The sequence below is a fragment of the Mastigoproctus giganteus genome, chromosome 2 (genome assembly GCF_048544385.1).
Source record: "Mastigoproctus giganteus isolate SK-2022 chromosome 2, ASM4854438v1, whole genome shotgun sequence".
NCBI classification, from domain to species: Eukaryota; Metazoa; Arthropoda; class Arachnida; order Uropygi; family Thelyphonidae; genus Mastigoproctus; species Mastigoproctus giganteus.
The window spans coordinates 93,141,736-93,161,597 of NC_143576.1; the positions used below are offsets into that span (position 1 = coordinate 93,141,736).

Here is a 19,862-nt window from a genome sequence, read left to right on the forward strand (position 1 = left end):
AATTTTAATTTCGCAGATATTGACTGGAATTTGTGGTTTGGTCACTCACACTAGCAAGGCTTTTGTGGATTTATTGGATGATTGTTTTCTACATCAGCATGTTCGGAAGGCAACTAGGAGGAGTAATACTCTTGATCTGATTATCAGTAGTGATTCTTTATGCATTAAGAATCTGCAGATAAAGAAACCACTAGGTGGCAGTGATCACAGTGTGCTGAAGTGGGATTTACTCAAAGAGGTAACTACCGTCAGGGGGAAAGGGAAGGGTTATTGCTTCCGTAAAGGCGACTACGATGGACTGAGACAGTATTTAAATTCTATACAGTGGGACCAACTGATGATGTTACCAACAGCAAATTCAAAATGGGAAGCATTCAAAGAATTTATCTTGGAAGCTACTACGCTTTACATACCAACTAAGAAATATTGTTTAAAGTTTAGGCCTAAATGGATGTCAGATGAACTAATGAGACATATGGCAGAGAAGAAAAATGCATGGGATACATATAAATTAATGGGTGACATGGAAGCCTATGATAGATATAAGCTGGTATGTAACCAAGTCACAAAGGAGATGAGACAGGCAAAGGTAGATTATGAGAAATCCTTGGCAAAGGATGCAAAGAAAAACAGAAAAGAGTTCTTTACCTATGTAAACTCTAGAAGGAAAGGGATGAATCAGATTGGTCCACTGGATATTGATGGTTCAACTGTTGATGATCCTGCTCAGGTGGCTAACAAACTAAACGAGTATTTTGCATCTACATTCACACAGGAGGATTTATTCAGGAAGGGGAATGCCAGAAGTGAAGTAAACTCTGGCAGTGAGCTAGATGATTTTGTAATAACTGAGAGGAAAGTGGAGGAGCAATTGTTGAGGTTAAACATAAAAAAGGCACCCGGGGTGAATGGGATCTATCCAATTATATTAAAGGAGGCAGCAAAGGAAGTAAGCAAACCCTTAGCCATAATTATGAGAGCTTCTTTGGACTCAGGGGAGGTACCCATAGACTGGAGATGTGCAAATGTGACCCCAATTCACAAATGAGGATCAAAGGCTGACACAAGTAATTATAGACCTGTGAGTATAACTTCTGTTCCAGGAAAATTAATGGAGGCACTGGTTAAAGAAGCACTGCAGGATCAACTAGACAAGACTTCAGTTATAGCTCGGACACATAATGGTTTTGTTAAGGGAAAGTCTTGCTTGACCAATTTGATTGGATACTATGATGTAGTCACGAAAGAACTGGATGCAGGGAATAACTTTGATATTATATATTTGGATCTTAGGAAGGCTTTTGATACTGTTTCACATGGAAAACTGCTGCACAAATGGAGCAGTGTGGCATTGGAGGCAAATTGCTGCTATGGATAAAGGGATGGTTGAGGGGGAGAAGACAGAGAGTGGTAATCAATGGACACTGCTCATCGTGGACTAATGTTATTAGTGGAGTCCCTCAGGGTTCAGTGTTGGGTCCATTGTTGTTTTCTGTATTTATAAATGATATTGATAATGGTATATCAAGCTTAATGTCCAAGTTTACAGACGATACAAAGGTTGGCAGGATTGTTAAGGACACTATTGACAGTATGCTGCTGCAATATGATCTGGAAAGGTTGAGCAGATGGGCCGAGAGTTGGCAAATGAAGTTTAACATTGACAAATGTAAAGTATTACATAAGGGAAACAGTAACCCCAGAGCAACGTATCAACTCTGTGGTACTACACTGACTGTGGTAGAGAATGAAAAGGACCTAGGGGTAATTTTTTAGGCAGATATGAAGTTTTCTGAGCAGTGCAGATGTGCTGCAAGAGTAGCTCATGGTGTTTTGTCAATGATATACAGAAATTTTTCTAGCAGGGATAAGGAGGTGATTATTCCCTTGTATAAGGCAATGGTCACGCCACACCTTGAGTACTGTATACAGGTCTGGAGGCCTCATTTCAAGAAGGATGTAGAGCTGCTGGAATGAATACAGAGAAGGGCAACAAGATTAGTTAATGGAACAAAGGGTTGCTCTTACGAAGAAAGGCTTAATTTTGCAAATTACAGTGTCTGGAGACTAGGCACCGGCGAGGTGATCTGATAGAGGTGTATAAAGCCTTGAATGGTTGGAGCATGCTCATTGCTGATGGGATTCTTCCTCTTGCTCAGAATAATCACCTGAGAAGGCATAAATTCAAATTGAGGAAAGACAGGTGTAGGATAGATGTGCGGAAATTTGCCTTTAACTAGCGGGTTGTTGGTTGGTGGAACAGACTTCCATCCTTTGTTGTGGAAGTTGATAGCCTAAATAAATTTAATGCTTAGCTGGACAGGTATTTCGAATAAACAGAGGGGTGAAATGGGAGTGGTTTTTTTTTGTCTGATGCTGCATAAGCTTGCTTTCTTGCATCATATGCCTCTACTAATGCTAATGCTAAATTCAAATTGAGCAAAGACAGTTGTAGGATAGATGTGCGGTAATTTGCCTTTAGCCAGCGGGTGTTTGATTGCTGGAACAAAAATTCCATCTGTTGTTGTGGGAATTGACAGCTTGAATAACAAGGCCAAACTAGATAAACATTTGGAGTGAATGGATGAAATGGGATTTTTTTTTTTTTTTTTTTTAACTGATGATGTATAAGCTTGCTTTCTTGCATCGTATGCCTCTACTAATGCTATGAAAATGGAGGAGAAATTGCTGTGGCTAAAAGTAAATGAGGCACACCTGGGGCTGGTGGGATTTATCCAGTTATATTAAAAGAAGCAAAAAAAGAGGTAAGCATACCTACATCCATAATTACGAATGCATCCTTGGAAATGGCTAAAGATTGGAAGCGTGCAAATGAGTCTTCTATTCACAAAGGGGAATAAAAGGGCTAAGTGAGCAGTTATAGACCTGTAAGTTTTACTTCTGTTCCAGAGGAAGAATTGTAGTCAGTAGTTCAACTAGATGGAAAGAATAATTTTGACATTATATATTTAGATTTCAGTAAACTTTTGACACTGTTCCACATGTAAGATTGCTGTGAAAAGTGGAACAGTGTGCGGCATTAGAGGTATGTTATTACTGTGGATGAGGGGATAGTTGAGTGATAGATAGATAGTGGTTATTAATGGGCACTGCTCGTGGACTAATGTTATTAGCAGAGTTTCTCAGAGTTCAGTGCTGGGTCCCTTACTGTTTACAATATTAATATTGATGAAGACATATCAAGCTTATTGTCTAAATTTGCAGATGATAGAACGATTGGTGAGTGGTTAATAATAGGAATTAAGGCATACTATTGTAGCAAGACCTAGAAAAATTAGGCAAATGGGCTGAAAAGCAGCAATTGAGGCTTAACATTGGTAAATACAAGATACTGGATATGGGCAGCAGTGATCCCAGAATAACATACCAGTTGGGTGGGATCACACTCAAGGTGGTGAAGAATGAAACAGATTTGGTGGGGCTAGTTGTACAGTCCAACATGAAGTTCTCTGAGCAGTGTAGACAGGCTGCTAGAACCTGTGATTCTGTCTGATATACAGGAACTTTGCCAGCAGGGACTAGGAGGTGATTATCATATTGTATAAGGTTAGTCACATCTTTAGTACTGCATACAGGTCTGGAAGCCTCATTTTAAGAAAGATGTGGATTCCTTGGAATAGGTGCAGAGAAGAGAAACCAGATTAGTTAAGAACACAAAGGGATACTCTCATCACAAAAGACTTCGGTTCTGCAAATTGCAGTGCTTGGAAACTAGGCACTTGTGATGAGACCTGATTGAAGTGTTTGAGGCATTAAATGGGTTGAGTAAAGTTGTTTTTACTTTACTCAAGTAAGGTATTCTAACTTTTTCTCAGACTGCCTACACAAGGGGACATAAATTGAAATAGAATGGCTGCAGGATAGATGTGCAAAAACAAACTACCATCTGGTGTTGCAGAAGTTTGTAGACTGAATAAATTTAAGAAAGAATTAGACATTATTAGCAGGGATAGACAGATGAGGTGGGTAGTGTATTTTTTTTTTTTTTTTACCAATTCTGTATGAGCTTGCTACCTTTCATCATTTGTAGTGTTGCTGCTGTTACTACTACTAATAATAACCTTTATCTTGATGTTCAATATCAGTTTAGATTTTTTTCTTTTTTGTTTGACTGTCTTGAAAAGTTTTATCTTTTCTTCTTTACTTTAATTTAATAAGGTGGTATTATCTGCATACCTCAAATTATTTATGAGTCATTCTTTTATCTGGATTCCTGCTGCTTCTTTGTCCAGCCCAGCCATTCTCATAATGTTTTTGTTGTAGAAATTAGAGCTATAGAGACAAGCTGCACACCTGCCTCTTTCCCTCTCCTATGCTGAACCAATCTGGCTTATAGTAATCTCTTACTCAGTATGAAGACTGCCTAACTAGGATTAGATATTTCGGCAGACTCACGTTCTAGAGTTGTATGGGTCACAGTCTTTGGGGGAGGGTGATGCCACACAGCGGTTGCTTTGGTTTATCTTAAGTTTAACACCAGAAATTCCAAATAACCAGCATAATCCACCATCAAAAAAGAAGGGATTTCATTGAGGCTAGCCCTATCCAAAAAAAACTTTAGTGATACATTCAACAGAAATCTAGGAAGAATAAAAAGCCCATAAGCATGGATAACCTTATTTTAAGGTGTATACAAGATCCATCCAGGGCTCAAATACCATCACTGACATGGAATTATCCTGGCATCTGTATTACCAGGGACAGTGGAGAAAACCGGTCAAATACAGAACAAATAACAACACCTGATAATAGCATCAAAAAAGTGCCACTGCTAAACCAAAATACAGCTGAAGCGAGCACCATGTTGTTCCCTCCATCTAGACCACTGGGTGTTGCAAGTTTTGTAGGAGTGCTGTAAACTTTATGAAAATTTAGTTTTGATTATTCAATGAATTCAAAATTATTTTAACAGTAAAAAATAAAATTATATTATTTTAATTATTTTAACTAGAGTGAATTGTGTATAATTGAATTTTAATTCCAAGAATTTGTTTAATTTTTCTTATGGTAAAAAACACCATTCACATTTCAATTAATAGATACAATTAAGGTATGAAAATAAATCAGTCATTGTTGCAGAATTATCAAAGCAATTTCCTGAATGGGATGATTTTTTTTATAGATAAAATGCTTGACACATATCATGTCTACTTCGTGAGTTAGAAAGCACTGAAAAAAAAGTTGTGGAAAGTACTGTACTCAAAACTTTCATTTGAAATGTAATGTGATCGGACCGAGTTTTAAAGTAAAGTTTGAAAAACTGAAAGTATTTTTAAGTAATAGTTGCCACTTTCTTCTAATTGAACTTTAATTGCCAAGTGTGCTCTAAGATAATTAAAGGTATCCTAAAAATTTGATCACTCAGGTTATTCTGCTTAAAAGGTTATCAAACTATTCAATGATCACATACAGAAAGCGACAAAAACTCTTTACAAAGCCAATTAAAAGGAAAAACCAAGCATATTTGTTGCAAAATAATTGAACACTTGGTAGAAATTAACGTGATTATCAATTTGGTTTCCTAAGAATGGATGATAATGTCAGAACAACATTTTCTCTATAATGACAAGAATTTAAAAATGATCTTAGATGCATCTGTAAATTTGGGGGCTACACCACACTGTCCAAGTTATGGTCATATTTAAAAGGGTACCACAAAGCATAGTACATAGTTTTAGGGTGCCATCAGCAGACAAAGTTTGAGAACCACTGATCTAGATGTTTGTCTTAATTTAGTGGCTGTAAGGATACTTTCTCAAGATGACTCTCATGCTAATTCTTCCAGCCCAGCAGAGCTAGGAATCCCTGGCAAGTTCTAGGATGCTGTTTCCTTTGAGTTCCAGAGATGATTCTGTAATTTAGTGGTCTTAACTTGTAAACTGATTTCTTGTTAATATATTAAGTGCTCACCTTGGTAGAAGGAGGTACAAAATGTATTTATTTATTATCTATTAACCTTCACTCACTTGCTTGTTTGTTGTTTGGTTTTTAGAAGCATTAGCAACTAAGGCCATATTGCTCCGGGAATATGTGGTGGTCATTCTCTTGACCTTTCCGCATCCTCTGTATTTGGTGGTGATGGGCTCGAACCCCGATCTAATCAAGAAGCGTGTGCTACGCACTTCTGCTCCTTCCCCACCTGGCTACGGAGGTGCCTCACTCACTTGCACCCTCAATTGTAACAAGGGAATGTGCATGGCATCTGTATACCCCCTCTGTTTTGTTTTAATTATAACAGTGATGTATTAATTATGATTTTCATTAAAATATCAAACAAAAATAAATGAAAGTTTTAGTAAAGAAAGTTTTTATCATATTTTTTTAGAATTTAAGGTCACTGCCTCAGATTCTCCTGTGGTATCTGGCAGATGCAATGTGAAGTCGGTATTTTTGTCATCTATTTGTGTTTAGCAGGTGAAATCAAGGCATTTTGGCAAAATTAGACGGCTGTTACTACATCTTACAGACAGCATGTGGGAATGGGAGTTGCTTAGAAGAAAGGTAGATGCTTTTGCTAATCAGGTGTCTGTTAAATGCCAAAAAAAAATTTAATGTCTTGTAATTCATAGTATATCAAAATGAAAACAGAAAATATGGTATAATCAATTAGAAAATATTGGTGGGGAAAAGTTCATGGGAAGATGTGATTTTATTTCCAAATAAAAAAAAAAAGAAAAATTTAAAAGAAAGTGGTAGGTGAAGTTTAAATGTGCTAAGGTATCCTAATTCAGTGCAGTGTTGTCATTTCCTAAGTTCTCTTATTTACAGGAAAATATTTCATCACACAGATTCATGTATTATAATTCCTTTCTGGAATACTCCAATCTAGTATTTATGCATTTTCTCTTCTATGCATTTTCATGTTTTTATCATCATTATAACTGGACACTAATACCTTGTACATATTTATATTTTTATACATATTGACATAGTAACCTAAGCAACTACGTCACTACAATTTTTACTGTTATCCAGTATGGGACATGGTTTTGGCGCATTATAGCCCTAGTTGCTGATGCACCATTAAAACCCAAACAACCAACTGGACACTAATCCTAAGTCTTGAAACTTTCTCTAAATGCAATAACTGATTTTGCTGCACTGATGTGCCATTAAACCTCCAAACAGCAGCAACATTTATTATAAAAGTTGAAGCCAAAATTGTTGTTAAGAGAAACTGATTTTAGAGCCTTAACCTGACACTATCAGTATGAAATTCTGTAACACAGTCATCTTAATGAATGAGAAAATTAACCAAGTTAAAAATAACACAGGCAGTTTTAGATATTTCTCATTGAATTCTTTTTTCCCCTCTGATCAGTAAAGCAGTTTGCTCAGGAGCATTAAAATATTATAATCATAAAGGCATTAATTTTTTTTATTTGTAATTTTGTAATCTTAGTATCAAATTGTATTATGCATTCTCATTTTCACATACCACTCTTCAGAAGCTTATAATATTGCCCCATGTGAATATGTTGAATGAAATTTTATTTTCTGGTTATTAATGACTACTTGAAAAAAAATACCCCCCTTCTGTCAAATAATTTGATTTGGTTCAAACGTATTGAACTGACTGAATTTAAAGTCAAGTTTGCCTACTCTCTAGATTTATGATGAAGACAATCATTTTGATCACTTCTACTCACCACCTGAACAGGTCTTCTTTGTATTTTTTTGCAAAAAATAATATAGTAGAACTTCAGTTATCCATCAGGGTATGGGACTGAGACCATGACGGATAATTGAATAGATGGATAATAGAATATGTACATTAAAAACATTATACATACAATAGACCGGGTCCTCTAACTTGTTTATTTTATTACATAATACATAACCTAATGAAATTTAATTAAATTTTAATTATTATTTATTTTTTACTGGGTCATCAAAAAATCATAGTACAGATATCTACATACATACCTATTTTTAATATTTTGACTTGCATTCGTCTAGTAATGTCATAAAAAAAATTTAAAAGAAAACAATATTACATACATACACCATTGTTCTAATGCCATTAAAGAAATTTAAAAGAAAACAATATTACATAATTAAATTTCTTTTCTAAAAAAGTCAGTCAATTTCTTTTGTTTCATTACCCCTCAAGCCTTTTGGGAGGCAAGGCAATGTTATGAATTTTACACAAAAGTAACACTTGCTTAGCAAGTATTAATTTTGTGTAACACTTAAATTGTTAAATTCGTAACACGTGGTACAAATATTTTATGAAACCAATCATGAAATATATCTTGGCTCATCCATGCATTGTTTTGTGAGAAATATTTAACTGGCAAAGCATTTAAATTAATATTTTAAAATCCTCTAGGCTTTTTTAGTTTTACTATAACAACCAAAGGCAATTTATGACTACTGCTGGCATTAGCGCACACCATTATAGTGATTCAGTCTTTTTGCATCTTATATCCCGGTGCTATATGTTCAGCCAGTGTTGTTTGAGGTAGTGCCTTCCATTTAAGGCCAGTCTTAATGCAGTTGTATATTTGGGCCTTAATCAAACTTCGTCAGGTATTTCCTTCTGTAGTTTTCAACGATAAACAGAAATTGCTGTGGTATCTGCACTTAGCTTCTCCCCTTGATCGACAACTGTCAAATACAACAGTGAAAACTTAAATTTGTCTAACCATCCAATGATAGGCTCGAATGAAGGATCTCCGCCTAGTTTTTTATTGATTTCAATGGCTTTTTCGATTATTATAGATCCCGACAATGGAATTCCTTCAAACCATTGAAATATTTCAGTATCCAATTTTTCATTTTTAGGAAGCTTCATTGTTTTACAACTTTTAACCTTACCATCAAGTGGTTTCCATTTTCGACACGTGGTTTTCAATTTTGTTTGCATCATGTTTCATATCATATACTGTTGTTCTTCCTATTCCATAAACCAATGCTCTACTTGTAGCACTTTCACTTTTTTTTAGACGATTGATTGTTTAAATTTTTTTGTGATGATTCCGACACTACTTGCTTACATTTCTCTGTCATTTCAGTGGGTTCACTAAATAAAAATTATTAAAGTGTGAAAGAAGAGTGAGTTGTAAAGAAAGACTGAGGGACACATGGTGCCAATATCACAATGCATTACAGCATAGTGGGGTTAAGTGACAGTTAACAGAGACTGACGGTAAATAGGGTGATGGACAATTGAAGTTCTACTGTAAATAAAATAAACTGTTTTTGCATTAAATTAAGAATTTTTAAAAAATTCTACACACTCCTGTCATACGTGCTAGTCTAAAATGTGGAACACAGAACCATATGTTAAATGTGGCAATATAAGTTTTTCTCTGTTAGATTTAGATATGCTTGTAACATTAAACTAATTTTTTTATTATTTCTTTATTATTATTTTATTTATTTATTTTTTTGTATGTGTGGCGCAAAGCTAAATTGGATTTAACAATGTCCTTCAGTAAGATACCAAAGAAATGTGGTGTGTTTTTTAAGAAGATGGGTGAAATTTTCTATATATTTATAGTACGATTTCCAGATTTTATAATTTGGAATGGTAACATGTTTGCTTTGTATACTGTATATAGATGTGATTTTGTAGTTTCAAGTGGCTGGAAAGGTGATGTGATCAGATATTTGTGAAAAAATCTATTCAATGCAGCATTATAATTTTCTAAAGATGGAGTTCAGTGATAAAAGTGCCTACTTAGGTTAAAAAAAAAAAAAAAAATCTAAAATTTTATTTTAGGATTAAGATATTTTATTTTTATAATGCTTATAGTAGTATTAGCTTTGGAGGGGTGTGGAAATAATTAAAAAATCTCTATTGATATCAATATTATAATCTATTGAATTAATACAGTGTGGTTGTGATTTGTGTGATTTTGAAGTAGCATGCCCTTATAATATAAGTAATAATAATAAATAAATCTTATATGTGTAAAAATTAAAATAATGTACTATATGTGGAATCTCATGTTGACTAGTTAGTTAGTGGAGACCTGGTAGAACTCGAGAAAGAGAGGTTCGATGAAGATGAGCAGACATCCAAAAGCCAGCGAGCATCTGAACAGCCCATTCTTAGTCTAAACATCAAAATTTTGGGTAAAATGTTAGCCCATATCAGTTTGGTTTTGAACATAATGAAAGAGAATGAATCAAATATGAAAAGAAGTGCACCGGGGTGCAAAATGAGTTGCTAGTTATGAAGAACTTCAACAAAAACAGCAAGAGAAGACACTGAATTCTATCCTTGTAACACTGAAAATGTTGTCTCCTGATGTGCCTTCTACTTTGATTGGCAAGTCTGCTTGTACCAGCCACACTCCCTTGGGATCACCAGTTGTTGCCTTTTCAGGTTCGTCTGAAGAGGAATTTGAAATTTTTCCAGCCACCATTAAACACAGATTTATTCCCGAAGCAAAGTTATTTTAGATTTAGGGTAAAGTCCAGTATTTTACACCTTAATTTTTTAATTTGTTTTTTATGTTCACTTGTTTATTTCTTAATTTACAGATTTTTTTTTTTTTTTTTTTTTTTCACTTTATGGATTACCCTGTATTTTTTTTATTGTACTATACACAACTTTCATTTGAAATTTTGGGGAAAATGATTTCATCTCATACAGTACATGTAAATTTTTGTTAAATATTTAAATTTAATTTAATTCTATCTTATTTATGTTAATTATAAAAAAAATTCTATTTTAATTTATCTGTATAAAATAAGCCGAAAAATTGCTATGTTGGTGACAATTTTGATGTGTTTGGTGAACAAATCTCCCAAATTTTAATGTATTTCTATAGGATAATGGGTCTTAATTTACATGAATTTTTGTTTATGTTCATTTCAGGAATGTAATGCATGCATAAATGATGATCACCCTGTGAATTGGAGTTGTTATTAATGTTTTATTTATTTTTTTATGAATATATTTATTTATATTTAACTGTTCTAGATAAAAAAAATCAATAAAAAAATAATGATATATGGCTATGTTTATAGGCCATAAATCTTTACAATCTGTATGAAGATAAGCCTGTACGCTTTGTAATGGTTGAGTATTTTTGATAGAGAAAATGAATTAACATTAAGTATTCATTATGTGGATGCATTATAAAATGATAAATAATTGTATTGCAGATGTAAAAATAGTAGTGTGGTAATTTATATTGTGAATGTTTTTGAACTTTTTATTTTAACCATTGTGAATATGAATACACTAATTTAGAATTAAGCTGAACATAACTGTTAACCATAAAAATTAATTGAGATATATACTGATATGTGTCCACATTATACATTTATTTAATGGATAACAGAGCAGCAATGGCTCAATAAGTTCTATGTTATAAGTAAATTAGTTTAAAAATGGAAGAATTACCTCTATGATGTCTTGCAGAACACTTTGGTGCTGATACAAGTGTTCTGCAAGACATCATAGAGGTAATTCTTCCCTTTTTTAAACTAATTATACATTTATAAATATGTTAAAATCACTAATTGCGATGAACACTTTATATTTTAAAATTATTTCAAAAAAAACCACAGTTATGAACAAATTATGTTACTTATAATCAGTTTAATACATTTAATCAGTAAAATAAATTGTATGTTTCAATTTAATTTCAAGTCCAAAGTCTGGATTGAAAAAATCTCTTGCTTTGATATGTGTGAATGGCATGTTGCACAAAATACTTGAAATTAAAGCACTTTTACTTGTATAAAGCTTAGATTCTATATATTACAAATAGGATCTAAAAATCTTACATTTCATCATTGTTCTCTTTGTTTCTTCAGTGATTGTAATGATGCTTTACAATGTCCCAAAAAAACACCAAAAGACTCAACTGATAATTAAATGACTTCTAATCAAAATAAATATTCTGAATGTTGCACAGATGAAGTTCTTTCCTCCTGCTTTTTTTCCTGATGAAAATTGCAAAGTCTCTATCATTCTAAAGTCTGTAGGGATGCTAAGACATTTGCTATTATTAGTGGATTTACTCCAGTTGTTCATAATTATTCTGTAGGCTAGAGTTTTAATTATTTACCCAGAAGTTAATTGTTATCAAAATTTATGCACCGAACTCTTATGTATCTAACTTTAGCATATGTAATTGAGTTGATATTATTGATAGCATTGTAATGAACAAATTGAATATGAAATCTTGTAGATAATAATAAACACTGTATAATCATATTGCAGAAAAGGATCACCATGGTTCATGAAGACCATTGTTTCACCTGGCAGGTATACAATTATTTGGGCATATTATTACATGTAAGTTAATATATTTTTTAAAAGTATCTTAAATAATGTATGTTCAGAACAAACTACTAAGGTCATTTACCTATATTATCTTGAAAATTGTGAAAGAGAAGGCACTATTTTTTAACAACTTTTGGGTCAGTGGATGTCTGAAACTAGATCACTTAGATTGATGGGATTAGTATTGTAGAATGGTTTAAAAGTTTTATATACCCATTAAGTAATCTGACTGCAACTTGTATGACTCAGTGACATGCCAGTTATTTTGTAGGCCACTTGTAAGTGTCCTACAAAATAACTGCCATGTCACTGAGTCATACCAAGTCATTGCAATTGAGCAAAAACTGTAGTCTTGTGTTTACCATTTTCAGGCTTGGTAGTAGTCAACCAATGGTATATGTACCACTGGGGTTACATTAAGGACCATTCTAGCAATACAAGAAATTAGTAAAGGTGATACGTGTATATACAGTAGAACGTCGGTTATCCGGAATAATTTGAAAGGCTGATCTTTTTTTTTACACTGTATAATCATATTTCAGAAAAGGATCACCATGGTTCATGAAAACCATTGTTTCATCTAGCTTTACAGTAAGCTCTGGTTATAGTGATTACGTTTGCAAATTGAATTTTGATTATAAAAGCGAAAGATCGAGTTTACTACTAATTTATAACAGCTTGTACAAACAAAAAGAGCAATAAACCAAAAACTGCAAATTGTTTTATGGTTGTGACCTCTAGAATTCTATATGACCTTCAGAAATGTGCTTTAGAAAAATATTTATTATTATTATTATTACTAGCCATATAGTGCAAGGAAGCCTGAGGCTTTGCTGTGCCAGCTAAAAAAATATTCCGAGTTATCCTTAGAGAGAGAGAGAGAGAGTCACCAAGAAAGAGAAGAATGATGATATCCAGCTCAGGACCCTGTGTGTGTGCCAAGCCCATACTCACCAGATGAGAGCCCCTGGGGTTAAATCACAGAGATTACTAGGTTTTCTCGGAAACCATGAGTGAATTTCAGATTACTTTAGCTCCAAATTCGGTAAGAATAATATCGGCCCGAAACCGCGCGATTTATTATTTTTCTCAGTTTTTTACGCTAAAATGTGAACTAAAAGAAAACTAGACAAACATTTGGAATTAATAGATCAGTGAAATGGGAAAGGTTTTTTTTTTTTTTTTGGCTGATGCTGTATAAACTTGCTTTTTTGCATCATATGCTTCTACTAATGGTAAAAGGTGTAGTTTTAACATTGTAACAAAAAACGGAAATTATTAATAGAATTAGAAAAGGTGAAAATTTAAGGAAATCTCTCCAAAGAGTTTAATGCTGGGACTTCAACAATTTACAAGAAAAATTCCAATGTTATATAACAGCATTTGTATCGATTATGGATAGCGAAGGAGGATCTAGCAGGAAAAAGACGATATTGAAACCTGAAAATGCCGCTTTAGAGTTCACTCACTTTATTTTTTTTTTTCTTCAGAGCGAAATTTAGGTGAACCAGTGCCTTGCCCAATGTTGTGCTAAAAAGCATTGGATTTTAATCGAAAATTAATAGATAATGAAGATTTTAAGCCAAGCACATGTTGACCGAAAAACTTTAATCAGATACGGTATACGTGAACTAGATATTCAAGGCGAGAAACTTTCTGAAGACGAATCGGCAGCGGTTTCCTTTAAAAGTAAGTTCGCTTCAGTTATAGCAAATTATATATAATGTTGATGAGATTGCTTATTGTAGAAAGCATTACCGAGAAAAACCCTAGCCTAAAAGTGCCTGCACCAAATTTTAAGATGAGAAAAGAGCGAGTTACAATTGGTATCTGCAAATGCTATTGAGACGCACAGATTGCTCGTTATCGGTAAGTCAAAAAACCCGAGAGCATTTAAAAATCTTTCTAATTTTTCTGTTTTGTATCAAAATGCCTGGATGGATGTTTCTGTTTTCTAAGATTGGTTTATAATTTTTTTATTTAATTAATCTTGTTTAATTTAATCATAAGTTAAGATTAAATTTATTTAATCTAACCGGAAAATTATCTGAAAAATTTGGCTATCCGGAAGAGGTCTGCCGCTCTATTGTGTGTATATATATACTGTATATATATTTATTTTTTATTTATTTATTCATTTATTTGTTTTTTTTTTAATTTATTTATTATTATTTTTTTTCCCTTGCTACAGTCATGCTTTTTTAAAAAATTTCATATTAATAACTTTTTATATAACAACTAAAAATTAATATATGGAGTGCTATAGTTTAATTTTAGAATGTAACAAGTTATGAGTGTTTTGAAAATATTTTCGGGAACATTTCAAAAATATATTAAGGAGCGTGAAAGGAAAATGTTGGTTACCACTGTTTGATGGAAATAGGGTGGATATCCCCAGTTTGTGTGCACTGAAAAAATTAAAAATTTTTTTTTTAGTTAATATATTATAACTAATTGCTGCATTGGAAACTTCTGATGTTGCATTTTGAATGTAATATTTAGGATGCTTTAATACTGATGTAAACATGGCCTGTAAGTGAGAACATTAGTGAAAAATACTTTTTTCATGATGGCACAGAAAGGCAAAAAAACTGAAGGTATTATGTATGTGTTGCCTTGTATATCCATGTTAGTATCTGAATAACAACAAATATAGAAGTAACAGGAAGCAAGCTTATCCCAACTATTAAGAAATTTTAGAATCTATATATAGAGTTAGTTGAAATAAAATCCTGTCATTTTATTTTTTGATCCATTTCCTAAAATGAGGGTATCATATTAGATTAGAAAATTCATACAAATTAGATTTCCTCAATTTTTTTTGCTTACATTTTAAACTTTGTTTATGGTATTCCTAAATTAGCCTTGCTTTGAGTTCACAGTCACCTTTAATGAACAATCTATTTTATTTAGTTTCAGGTCTTTTTTTTTTAACATAAATTGTGAATTGTTTTTTGTCATACTTTCGTACTTAGCGAATTGAGTTATTTATAAATAGAAAGACTATATATATTTGTGCTGATGATGTGATATACTATAATTTATTGTATTTCTAAAAATGATATGTAGTCTCCATTTTTATTATGATGATTTACAGTTTCCATAGTAATTAGTTACCTCCATTGTTGTATGTACATTTACATCTTGTGTTTATAACTAAATTTCATTGTGAGTGCAGTGAAAGCTTGTTTATTTGGAATGGCTGGGGAATAGTCTTCTGATGATGTAAACTTTGCATAACAGTACACACTGTAAGCCTTAATGAAATGTTTTCAGTAGGTGAAATGGCAAAAATCTTAGTATCCATGACTTGTATTGGTTGTTAGTGTTCTGATAGTTTTTAGTGACTAAAAGACTTATATTTTTCTTACAATTACCATTGTTCAGGATACTACTATGAATTTGCTACAAGCATGAATTACTTTGTCTGCTACACAATAATAAGATAATGCTGTAATAAAGAAATTTATTAGTGCTAATATCATAAATTTTCCAATCAAGTATTTTATGATATAGATATAAAATAACAGTGGTTACAAATAGCAACAGTTTATAAAAACCACTGCTACTCCTGCCAGCAACAAACAGTGAGTTAGTGAGAAATTCTGAGAAATCACAAATCAAATTGCCCCAGATAGATGCTGGATTACTTTAAATTCCCTGGGTAAACTGAACATGTATGCTAGTTGGAGATAGTAAAATTGCTGATTGCTTGAACTTTTAAGATATTTTGATTTCAGGTAAATGGGCTTATATTGTATTTATTTTATTGTAATAGAGCTGAAGGCATAAATTAATTATTTTCACACAGTAGAAGGTGATAGATAAAAATATCAATTAAATTTTTACTTTGTTTGTTGCAATGGAGTACCCATTGATAAATAATATATACAAAATAGAGTTTTTAGTATTAGTAGTAGTAATTAATTCAAGAAAGCAAACTTATAGGCATCAGCAAAAAAAAAAAAAAGCTTCCCAAATGATTTGTTCCAACCACTGTACTAATTTGTCCAGTTCTTCCTTAAAGTTATTCAAACTATCCAAGTCCATAGCACCAGAAAGCCAATCTCTTCACATCTATTCTGCAACCATTCTTCCTCAGTTTAAATTTATGTCCCCTTATGTGTGCTGTCTAAGCAAGAGGATGCATGTCATCATCATTTAGTTTACTAAATCCATTAAATACTTCAGCTCCCTTGCAGGTGCCTGGTTCCAGATGCTTCAGTTTGCTAGATGCTTCAAGTTGCCAGGCACATTTCATTTCAACTTTCAGTTTATTGGAAGCAAATAATATATGTGCCACACAAAGAGATATTTCAACATATCTCTTGATGCCATGATCAATATGATTATCTGAACATTCGTATTAGACACTGTAATTAGTATTAGTAGTGGAAAATAATGCAAGAAAGCAAGCTTATACAGCATCAGCCAAAAAAAAAAAATGTGAAAAGAAAAAATCCAGTACTTCTTACATCCCATGTCCATTCCCTCTAATAGTGTGTCTAATTGTTTCTTGAATTTATTCAAACAACACACTTCCACAATGTCAGAAGGAAGCCTATTCCAAAAATCAACTACCCACTGCTGGCTAAAGGGAAATTTCTGAACATCTATTCTGCAACCATTCTCCTCAATTTGAATTTGTCCCTTCGTGTGTAGTCTGAGCAAGTGGAAGTATGCCATCAGCATTGAGCTTACTCAATCTATTCAAAGCCTAAAACACTTCATTCAGATCTCCTTGCATGCTTAGTCTCCAGACTACAGTTTACAGAACTGTCTTTCTTGGTAAAAGCAATGCTTTCTCCTCACTAATCTCATTTTCTCTTCTCTGCAGCTATTCCAACAGATCCACATCCTTTCTATAATGTCCTAGCATATTGCTGTACCACTCAGAGAAATCTGAGTCTCTTTGCACAGTTATGCCAGGTCTTTTTTTTTCGTTCTCCACTACCCTGACTGGACATGTAGTAGTGGCATGTGATGCAAGAAAGCAAGTGTATGAGCTTATGCAGCATCAGCAAAAAAAAAAAAAAAAAAAAAAATCACACCATTCCCTCCAAATGCCTGTCCAGTTCCTCCTTACATTTATTTAACCCGTCAACTTCCACAACGACAGATGGAAGTTTGTTCCAGCAATTAACCACCCGCTGGCTAAAGGCAAATTTCCGCACATCTATTCTACATCTATCTTTTCTTAATTTGAATTTATGCCCCCTTAGGTTCGCAATCTGAACAAGTGGAAGGATCCCATCAGAATTCAGCGTGCTCAACCCATTCAAGGTCTTATATACCTCAATCAGATCACCGCACAGGTGCCTAGTCTCCAGCCACTGCAATTTGCAGAACTTAAGCCTCTCTTTGTAAGAGGATCTGTTCATTCCCCTCACCAATCTTGTTGCCCTTCTCTGTACACGTCAAGTAAATCTACATCCTTCCTTAAATGAGGCCTCCAGACCTGTACGCAGTACTCAAGGCGTGGCCTGACCATTGCCTTATACAGAGGGACAATCACCTCCTTCTCCCTGCTAGCAAAATTCCTATATATCATTGACAAAACCCCATGATCTGCCCTGGCAGCCTGTCTGCATTGCTCAGAAAACTTCATATCTGACTGCACAATTACTCCCAGGTCTTTTTCATTTTCTACCACCTTCAGTGTAGTACCACACAGTTGATACATTTCTCTGGGGTTACTTCTACCCATATGCAGTACCTTGCATTTGTCGAGGTTAAATTATATCTAGATCCAAATTATATAGATCCTGTTGCAGTAGCACACTGCCATTACTGTCATTAACAACCCTGCCAACCTTTGTATCATCTGCAAACTTCGACATTAAGTCTGATATACCTTCATCAGTATCATTGATAAATATTCAAAACGACAGTGGACCCAACACCGAACCCTGTGGGATTTCACTAATAACATTAGTCCACGAAGAGCAGCACCCATTGATTACCACCCTCTGTCTTCTCCCACTTAACCATTCTTTTATTTATTGTAGCAACTTACCCTTAACACCATTCTGCTCCAATTTGTACAATAGTGTTCCATGTGCAACAGTGTCAAAAGCTTTCCTGAAATCCAAATATATGATATCAAAATTATTTTTTGCATCCAGTTCCTTTGTAACCACATCATAATATCCTATCAAATTTGTCAGACAAGACTTTCCCTTAACAAACCCATGCTGTGTCTGAATTATTGCTGCAATCTTGTCTAGATTATCCTGCAATGCATCTTTAACTAGTGACTCCATTATTTTACCCGGAACAGAAGTTAAACTAACTGGTCTGTAATTACTCGTGTCATCCTTCGATCCCCCTTTGTGAATTGGGGATACATTTGCACATCTCCAGTCCGTGGGGACCTCCGCTGAATTGAAGGATGCTCTCATAATTATGGCTAAGGGTTTGCTTAGTTGCTTTGCCACCTCCTTTAATATAACTGGATAGATCCCATCCACCCCAGGTGCTTTTCTTATGTTTAACTTCAACAATTTCTCCTCCACTTTGCTTTCAGTTATTACAAAATCATTAAGTATCCTGCTACAATTTGATAACCTTCTGCCATTTTCAAACTTTAATAATTCCTTATGTGTGAATGTAGATGCAAAATACTCATTCAGTTTGTTTGCTGTCTGAGCAGGATCATCAACAGTTGAACCATCGATGTCAAGTGGACCAATCAGATTCATCCCCTTCCCTTTAGAGTTTATATAAGTAAAGAAATCCTTGCTGTTTTTCTTAGCATCTTTTGCCAAGGATTTCTCATAATCTGCCTTCGCCTGCCTAACCTCCTTTGTGACCTGATTACAGACTAGCTTATATCTGCCATAGGCTTCTGAGTCACTTGATAATTTATATGCATCCCATGCATTTTTCTTCTCTGTTACGAGTCTCATTAGTTCATTAGATAACCATTTAGGCCTAAACCTTGAACAGTATTTCTTAATAGGTATGAAACTTTTAGTAGCATCCACGATTAATTCCTTGAATGCTTCCCACTTAGAATTTACTGTTGGTAACATCGTCAGTTGATCCCACTGTACAGAATTTAAAAGCTGTCGGAGACCACTGTACTCACCTTTACGGAAGCAAAAACCCTTTCCTTTACCCCTGATGGTAATTAAATCTTTAAGTAAATCCCACATCAGTACACTGTGATCACTGCCACCTGGTGGTTCCTTTATCTGCAAATTCTTAATACACGAATGATCATTGCTGATAACCAGATCAAGAGTATTACTTTCTCTGGTTGCCTCTAAAATACAACATGTGAACATGTTGTATTTTAAGTAGGTTTTCCAAAATGTTAGTTCAGCTCTGCTGTGGTACACTGCGATAATTAGGCAGAAACGTGTGTCATGCAATGTTTGTGTAGTGTTTTTGTGTGGTTTAGTTGTTTCTGGCCACTTTGCTTGCTAGCAGGAAGGCAGTCACATTGAAAGCCTGCCCTATATCTATCCATGCCACAAGAGGATTGTTCACAACATGCATGTACTGACCTTCCAGGTGGATAAGACAATTAAAAAAAATACTGCGCCCACAGGGACAAAAAATGAGGGTGTCACTCAGACATAAGGGA

General features: G+C 34.0%; 1 protein-coding gene across 6 annotated transcripts in view; it reads left to right on the forward strand.

Moving 5' to 3' along the window:
• Gapvd1 (GTPase activating protein and VPS9 domains 1) overlaps positions 1–19,862 on the forward strand; it is a 442,880-nt gene that overhangs the window by 31,264 nt on the left and 391,754 nt on the right. For 5 of the 6 annotated variants that reach the window (XM_090389457.1, XM_090389454.1, XM_090389464.1 and 2 more), the window contains exon 2: positions 12,209–12,283. The gene's annotated coding sequence lies outside the window, so the exon portion shown is untranslated. Of the gene's footprint in view, positions 1–6,395; positions 6,523–12,208; positions 12,284–19,862 lie in introns of those variants that run through there. The other variant, XM_090389461.1, reaches the window with a different exon arrangement.